Source organism: Theropithecus gelada, chromosome 6 (genome assembly GCF_003255815.1).
Source record: "Theropithecus gelada isolate Dixy chromosome 6, Tgel_1.0, whole genome shotgun sequence".
In the NCBI taxonomy this organism is placed as follows: domain Eukaryota; kingdom Metazoa; phylum Chordata; class Mammalia; order Primates; family Cercopithecidae; genus Theropithecus; species Theropithecus gelada.
Window position 1 is genome coordinate 110,805,218 of NC_037673.1, and position 9,482 is coordinate 110,814,699.

At 35.5% G+C, this 9,482-nt stretch overlaps 1 long non-coding RNA gene across 1 annotated transcript; it reads left to right on the plus strand.

Annotated features, from left to right (window-relative positions):
- Positions 1-3,831: 3,831 nt before the first annotated feature.
- LOC112625694 lies at positions 3,832-7,835 on the plus strand. Its single transcript, XR_003119750.1, has 2 exons — positions 3,832-3,917; positions 7,162-7,835. It is a non-coding gene; the product is annotated as an uncharacterized LOC112625694 (long non-coding RNA).
- Positions 7,836-9,482: the final 1,647 nt, after the last annotated feature.

Sequence of the window (9,482 nt, forward strand, 5' to 3'; positions counted from 1 at the left end):
CATCTGTTATTTACTTTTTTATAATAGCCATTCTGACTGGGATGATATCTCACTGTGGTTTTAATTTGCCTCAGAGGATTAGTGATGTTAAGTATTATTTTTTCATATAACTATTAGTCATTTGTATGTCTTCTTTTGAAAACTGTCTATTCATATATTTTGTCCAATTTTTAATGGTGTTATTTGAGGTTATTTTGTTGAGTTCTTTGAATTACTTGTATATTCTGGATATTAGATCCTTGCCAGGTACATAGTTTGCAAATATTTTCTCCCATTCTGCAGGTTGTCTGTTTGCTCTGGTATTTCCTTTGCTGTACAGAAGTTTTTTAGTTTAATTAAGTCCCATTTGTCTATTTTTGTTTTTGTTACTTGTGCTTTTGAGGTTTTAGCCATGAATTATTTGCCTAGACCAATGTCCAGAAGAGTTCTTTCCCTAGGTTTTCTCCCAGTAATTTTATAGTTTCAAGTCTTATATTTAAGTCTTTAATCCATCTTGAGATGATTTTCATATATGATGAAGGATGGTGGTTCAATTTTATTCTTCTATATGTGGCAATCCAATTTTCCCAGCACCATCATTTATTAAAGAAACTGTACTTTCCCCAGTGTATGTTCTTGTCAACTTTGTCAAAGATCAGTTTGCTGTAGATAGGTAGATTTATTTTTGGAGTCGCTATTCTTCCATTGTTCTATGTGTCTATTTTTATATCAGTACCATGCTGTTTTGATTATTACAACTTTGTAGTATAATTTGTCATCAGCTAATGTGATGCCTCTGGTTTTGTTCTTTTTGCTTAGGAATGCTTTGGCTAATCAGGTTCTTTTATGGTTCCATATGAATTTTAGAATAGTTATTTCTAGTTCTGTGAAAAATGACATTAGTATTTTAATAGAGATAGCTCTCAATCTTTAGATTGCTTTGGGCAGTATGGTCCTTTTTACAATATTAATTCTTGTAATCCACGAGCACGGGATGTTTTTACATTTGTGCCCTGTTCAATTTCTTTCATCAGCATTATGTAGTTTTCCTTGTATGCAATGTTCACCTTATTGGTTAAATATATTCCCAGATATTTTTTGTAGCTATTGTAAGTAAGATTGCCTCCTTGATTTTGTTCTCAGATAGACTGTTATTGGTCTATGGAAATGCTACTGATTTTTATACATTGATTTGTATCCTGAAACTTTACTGAATTCATTTATCAAATTTAAGAGTTTTTTGGTGCAGTCTTTAGGTTTTATAGATATAAGATCATATCCTCAGGGAACAGAGATTTATTTTTCTCAGATATTCCACTTCAGAGCTTCTTACAGGCTAAAAACAGTGTCAGCATATAAAGAAAGGGTATTTATTGAATCACTCTTCACAGTGGTGAACAATCTGAATAGTCAATAACAAGTAAATGGTTACATAAATTATGATATATTTATTCTGCAGAATATAATACAGACATAGAAAAAGAACAAATTAGATGTATGTTCACTCTCTAGATGGCTCTCATTTTATATGAATAAATGAAGAATGCAAGCTTGAGAAAAACATACACTATCATTTTTTATAAACAATCCTATATCAGAATTTAAGCTTAAATGAGTCAAATTAACAGTACAAAGTGCACACTGGATTATCTTGAGGAGGTCAAACAGAAGTTTATGTAATTCTTCATACTTTTTTTTTTATCATTTTATATTATAAATAACCATGTGTCTTTTGTACTTAAAAAATTGCCATGAAACATAATTATCTTTCGAAGAACAAGAAATAGCATAGTTATTACTTTAGGGTATGCCGTTTTACCTTTTTACTTACTTTAAAATTTTTTAATGAATACAATTTTTATGCTAATCATATGCACACACCTGTTTAGTATTTAATGTGTAATTTTTAAACACACTGATTTTTTAAATGCCACCATTTATAGGTGTAAAACAAAAGGTGATAGACCTTTTGAACAAATGTAGATTTATACTCAAACTCATAACCCAGTTTAGAAAGACAGCCAACATACTGCCCATAAGTTCACTTCATCAAAGCTTCTCTTGTTGACTCCTAATCAATCTTGTTGAAACTAATTAAAACAACACTAGCTTTAATTGGTCTAAGGGGACCATAATTGGTGTTCTAGCAACCTAGCATTTTAAGACAGAAACTCGAGGCCAACTTGGATCAGTTTTTAACAATGCCAGAAGCCAGTTCAAGTTACGGCGTTTGTTGTAGATGGGTTGTTGCCCTGGGAATGTGATAAACATGAAAAAAACAAACAAACAAACAAAAGGCAACGTTTGAGATGAAGTAACTCTATTAGCCACACTCAGAAGTGCAGAAAACTATAAATGGGTCTGTGCACTTATAGCCACTTGGAGAAATAAGTATTCAGAAGGAGGACACGTTTGATAGATTTGGAATGCTATAGAAAAAAGCATACCTTCATTTGATTTGAACATCACATATCGAGAGCACAATATGTTCATTCATCTATTTATCCTACAAACATTTTTTTTTTTCAAATTTCATTTTCATTGCCAAGCTCTGTACTGTCTCTAAGGACCAAGCAATAAAGAAGATTAACCCTGTCAGCAGCCCTAATGCTGACATTTTAAGAAACAAAGTGCTTCCTCTCCCTCAAGCTGTTTTACTGCCATCCACCTGAAAAGTGTTGTGAGACATACACAAATTTAAGGTAACTACAAATGTGAATGGTTACCCTGGAGTTTTGCAGTGCCTGAAGATCACAAAATCCTAGGGACTGTGATATAATTTTGCTGTGTCTCTACCCAAATCTCATCTCAAATTGTAGTTCCCCTTATCCCAATGTGTTGTGTGAGGGACCTGGTGGGAGGTAATTGAATCATGGGGCCGTTTACCTACATGCTGTTCCCACGATAATGAGTGAGTGCTCACAAGATCTGATGGTTTTATAAGCGGCTTTTTCCCCAACCTCGCTCTGCACTTCTCCTTGCTGTCACCATGTGTAGAAGGACACGTTTGCTTCCCCTTCCACCATGATTATAAGTTTCCTGAGGCCTCCCCCGCCCTGTGGAACTGTGAGTCAATTAAAGCTCTTTCCTTTACAGATTACTCAGTCTTGGGTATGTCCTTATAGCAGCATGAGAACGAACTAATACAGACTGGGAATACAGAGATTGTAAACATATCAGATCATTTCAATAACACTATATCATCTAAGGCAGAGGTATGTATCAGGGACTAGGGTGCCCAAAGAAGGGCCTGGCTAGAAAGTTTGACAAATGTTTTCTCAAAGAGATGACGGCCAAACTGTGTCTGGGCCACATTTTTCAGGTGTGATAATGCTTTTATCTGAATGTGAAGAAAAGGTGGATCTTGGATAGATCCTCACCAAGGCAGTGAAAGATCCTTGTAGAGGGCCTTTAGGTAGATAAATGAGAGAGGGAGTTACCATCACATCACCAAGATGTTATTTTCTCCAGTATAAAGAAAAAGACTCAATTACTTCTTCCTCTCTGTTCTCTTTCATAGCTATTCTCAGCTCTTTGGAGGCTACCTCGTGAAGACTCCCCTGATCTAAATTATTAAGACCATCTTCTTTGGGAATGACAGAGAGAAGAGGAAGAGGAAAGCAGTGTACAAAGAATGAGAATTCTATGTGCCTCCAAAAAGAAAAAACTGCAACTACACATCAGCATTATGCAAATGACCTCTATTCTTAAAAGTTGGCTGAGAATGAGGAAATCCATTGCATTCACAGAGATATTCTGCGGGAGCAAAAAGGGAGAGAACAACAGTACTACTTTAAAAAGAAATGTACTATGTAATTTTCCCTAGCATTATCCAAATCAAACATTTTTGAAGCACCAAGCCTCTATCCACATATCAGAAACTGAAAAAATATATATTACATTTTTCTTATACAGGCATACCTTGGATATATTGGAAGGTCAGTTTCAGATTATGGCAGTAATGCAAAATACCCTATTAAGCAAGTCACACCATAATTTTTGGTTTACCAGTGCATATAAAGTTATGTTTATACTGTAGTCTTTTCAGTGTGCAATAGAATTATGTCTCTAAAAATGCACATACCTTAATTAAAAATTTTTTGTTGCTAAAAAATTCTAACAATCATCGGAACCTTCAAAGAGTCATGATCTTTTTGCTGGTGGACGGCCTTGTCTCACTGTTGATGGCTGCTGCCTAATCAGGTTGGTGTTTCCTGAGGTTTGGGGTGGCTGTGGCAATTTATTAAAAGTAAGACAATCAAGTCTGCATCTTCAATTAACTCTTCCTTTTACAAAAAAAAAAAAACTCTGTAGCATTTTTTATAGTATTTACTTACCATAAAACTTCTTTCAAAATTGGAGTCCTTTCAAAAATTGTCCTTGCTTTATTAACTAAACTTATGTAATACTCTAAATCCTTTGTTGACATTTTGACAATGTTCACAGTATCTTCAGCAGGAGTGCAGTCCAGCTCGTGAAACTTTTTTCTATTTTCATCCATGAGAAACAACTGTTCATCAGTTCAAGTTTTACCATGAGATTGCAGCAATTCAATCGCATCTTCAGAACCCAATTTTAATTCTAGTTCTCTTGCTATTTCTACCACATCTGCAGTTGCTTCCTTAACTCAAGTTTCTAGGAACTAATGCAGCTGGTGACTTTACATTGAACCCTTCAAAGTAAGGGATTGGAATCCATTTCTTCCACACTCCTGTTAAGGTTGCTATTTTGACCTCCTGCCATGAATTATGAATATTCTTTATGTCATCTAGAATGGTGAATCATTTCCAGGAGGTTTTTAATTGCCATTAAAGGAATTGTTGTCTATATATATGGGAACTATAGTCTTACAAAGTATATATTTCAAATAATAAGACTTGAAAATCAAAATTTCTCCTTGATCCATGGGCTGCAGAATGGATATTGTGTTAGCAGCCATGAAAACAACATGAATCTCCTTGTACCCCTCCATCAGAGCTCTTGGGTGAACAGGTGCATTGTCAATGCACAGTAATATTTTGAAAGGAATCTCTTTTTCTGAGCAGGTCTTAACAGTGGACTTAAAATGTTCAATAACTGTACTATAAACAGATGAGTTGTCATCTAGGCTTTGTAGTTCCACTTATAAAGCACAGGCAGAGTCCATATAGCATTATTCTTAAGGGTTATAGGATTTTTGGTCCATGAGCATTGGGTTCAACTTAGTGTCTAATGCAGTTGATGACTTTAACAAGAGTCAGCCTGTCCTTTGAAGCTTCTAAGTCAGGTATCGACTTCCCCTCTCTAGCTATGAAAGCCTTAGATGATCATCTTACAATATAAGGCTGTTTCTTCTCCAGTGAAAGTCTACTATTTAGCATAGCCACCTTCATCAATCATTTTAGCTAGATCTTCTACATAACTTGCTGCAGCTTCTATATTAGAACTTCCTGCATCACCTTGAACTTTTATTTTATGGAGATGACTTCTTTCCTTAAGTCTCATGAACACATCTCTGCTAGATTCCCATTTTTCTTCTTCAGCTTCCCGACCTGTCTCAGCCTTCATAGAATTAAAGAGAGTTAGGGCTTTCTCTGGATTTAACTTTGGCTTAAGGAAACATTGTGGCTGGCTTGATCTTCTATCCAGACCACTAAAAATTTTTCTACTTTAGCAATAAAGCTGCTGTTTTCTTATCACTTGGGTGTTCAGTGTGGTAGAAATTTAATTTTTTTTCAAGAATTTTCCTTTGCATTTACACATTGGTTAACTGGCACAATACGTCTAGGTTTTCTGCATGCCTTCCTTGCTAAACAATCATTTCTAGCTTTTGATTTAAAGTGAGAGACATATGACTCTTCCTTTCACTTAAATGCTTAGAGGCCATTGTAGGATTATTATGTTACCTACTTTCAATATTATTCTGTTTCATGTAATAGCCAGGCTTGAGGAGAGAGAGAGAGAGAGAGAGAGGGAGAGAGAGAGAGAGAAAGAGAGAGATAGAGAGAGAGAGAGAGAGAAAGAGAGAGAGAGAGACAGTCAGGGAATAGCCAGTTGGTAGAGTAGTCAGAACACATGCCTTTGTCCTTTAAACACTGTCATCTTATAAGGGCAAAGCTGGTGGCATCCCCCCAAAATTACAATCATTACATCAAAGATCATTGATCACAGATCACCATAGCAAACATAATAATGATGGAAACATTGTAAATATTGTGAGAATTACCAAAATGTGACCCAGAGACGTGAAGTGAGCACATGCTGTTGGAAAAATGGCTCCAATAGACTTGTTCAACATAGGGCTGCTACCATTCTTGATCCATAAAAATACAGTATCTATGAAGTCCAATGAAGCCACGCATAATGAAATGATATATGATATATACTTTCTAACTCAGGAGCATTTAAAATAATATGGTCCTCATTTTAATTACATCATTGATTTCTGCTACTCAGCAGCACACATATAAACAAGGGGAAGAAAGGGGAGCAACTGCCTTGAGTGGGCTCAACCATACATAAATTGGTCAATGGCAAACACATTTAAGCAGAATGTTGGGGTAGGGGGTATTTCCTTGGATTTTAGGCACTTAGGGCAAGAGTCTAACCAGGAACCAAGATAAAAATATTAAGGGTTGGGAAAGGAGCTAAGGTTTTGTTTCTACATCACTTTTCAAGTTACTCAAAGTGTTTGATTCAAAATACAGGATGATTCGGTGACATGCATGGAAGGATACTTCAGATGCTAAAAATGAATTACTCGAAAATAATTTAGTTTATTCACGGAGTGAAGAACTAACAAAAATATGTCTTTTTTCACCATAAAACCCCTTACATTCCTCCTCCCTCTTCTAGTCCCTGGATGATTCTATTTAAACATTTTTAAATTTTAAACATTTTATAAACAGTTTTAAATATTGGTGCAGGACTGAGTTGCTAGGAAAATGGGAGTCCTAATATGCTTTGTAGCTAGTAAACGTTTGGCCACCTTTTCCTCTTGTGAGCTAGGTAAACATTTCCATGTATTTTTCCAGCTCTTATCTATTCCATGGATGATCGTCAGCAACTGTATATATCAAGTCATAGATGAACAAAGATACTCAACATACTAAGGAAGTCATTTATCCAAGATTTTCTGTAGTTATTTTGATAAGCAGATTTTGGCCATAACACTACCAATTGTAAAATCTTGTACCATTCGAGGGAGAGGCCAAAAAACTCTCATGAAAGCACCAGTATCTGAGTGCTGACCACTGCAGGCTTCTGCGCTTACAGAGGAGCTGCCTCACAGATGAGAGAAATACAACCAAGACTTCAACTACGATTGAGCAGAAAGCCTCCCATAAACATGAAGACAATTCGTAACCAGAGTTTAAGTTTTCTAAAGTTTGAAACTTTAGAAACCATGCAACTTTGAACCATGCAAAAGTGATCCAATATGGAAGCATTGTAAAAATAGTGCTTCCTTCCCAGTCTGGGTACACTTTGTAAAACCCTAGAGGCTAGAATTTTCCCAAGCCTGTTTTATCCTCTTTATTCTGGAGAAGAAAACACATCAAGACATCAAAACATTTGACCTTGGAATGGATCTCATCCTTTGTTACAGACTGGCTGACTCTGAATATATCAGGAATGTACTTCCCAGACCCCAGGACTCAAATATAACCAGAGTGACAGATAGGGCAGGTCTGAGAGAAGTAGCAAACATACTTCATCCTAGAGTCAGAAAGAAACACGCTGGTATAATTCTAACTTAGAAAATAATGAGGTAAGGGGTTGTGTAAACTTCATACAACGCTGCTGCCTCTGAGTTATTAAAAAAATTACTAACAGGCTTCTGATCAACTGAAGGAATGAAATTAGGTGTTCAAAGGAGATTTTTTAATGTCCTCATCTAGAATTATTTTCCCATTGTGATAGCACTGAATATAACCTGAAGCTGGACATACTTTTTAAAAACTTTTAGATAGGCAGGTCTAAACCTTGAAAACATCAGTGATATAGAGAACCCACCATTGAGTGTGAGGTTTGAGAAATTGATCCTAAAGATTTAATTAATTGTCCCACATCAGTCTACCAATAGATTAATGCTTTTGTTCTTGGCTCCACTACCTTTATAAAAAATACATGGATGGAAAATGTGAAGAAATAAAAGAGAATGATGAATGCACTCACATTTAAAGATGGAAAGAAGAGGAACCTTTTCAAATACCACATGGGAGAAGAACTTTGTGTCTTTAGCGTTCAGAATATGCTCATAATTCCTGCCCATTTGCTCGACTATGTTTACTATTTTAGTTTTCACTGAACCTTAACACAAATCAATTTGGAACAAAGATACAAACAAGTTTTTTGATAATTTTTGCAATCTTGATAATTTCCTTTAAAAAATTTAACATAACAACATGGCCTTGTGCTACACATCAAGCTGTTTTTTTTTTAAATAGGCTTTTTAGAGCAGTTTTAAGTCCACAGCACAATTGAGCAGAAAGTACAGTTTCCATATACCTCCGACCTATCCCCTTCCCAAAGCCTCCCCACTATCCCACTATCAATGTCCCCCACCAGAATGGTACATTCGTTATAGCTGATGAGCCTATACTGACATCATTATCACCCAAAGTTCATTGTTTACATTAGGGTTCACTCTCAGTGATGTACATTGTTTGGATTTAAACAAATTTATAATGACATGTATCTACAATAGTAACATACGCACTAGTTTCACTGCCCTAAAAATCTTCTGTGCTCCGCCTATTCATTCCTCCCTTCCTTTAAACCCTAGATCTTTTTAATGTCTCCATAGTTTGCCTTTTCTAGAAGTCATACAGTTGGAATTATACAATATGCAGTTGTTTTGAATTGGCTTCTTTCACTTAGTAATATACATTTAAGATTACTCTATGCCTTTCCATGCCTTGACAGCTCATTTCTTTTTAATACTGAATAATATTCAATTGCCTGGATGTACCACAGTTTATTTATCAATTCACCTACTAAGAGACATCTTGGTTGCTTCTAAGTTTTGGCAAATATGAACAAATCTGCTATACACAATCATGTGCAAAGTTTTAGTAAGAATTTTCAACTTCTGTGGATATATATCAAGAAGTACAACGGATGAATTGTGTGTTAAGAGTATAGCTAGTTTTGTTTTGTTTTAAGAAACTGCCAATCTTCCGAAGTACCACTTTACATTCCTACCAGCAATGAATGAGCTTTCCTGTTGGGTACTTCCAAGGCATCATTTTGCATTCCTAGCAGCACTGAATGAGAGTTCCTGTTATTCCACATTCTTGTCAGCATTGGGTAATGTGAGTTCCAGATTTGGGCCATCCTAATAGGTATGTAGTGGTATCTCACTGTTGTTTTAATTTGCAATTCCCTAATGATATAGGATGTTGTGCATATTTTAATAAACTTATATACCATCTGTATATTTTCTTTGGTGAGTTTTCTGTTTAGGTTTTTGTGCAGTTTAAAATAAGGTTGTTCATGTTTTTATTGTTGAGTTTTAAGAGTTC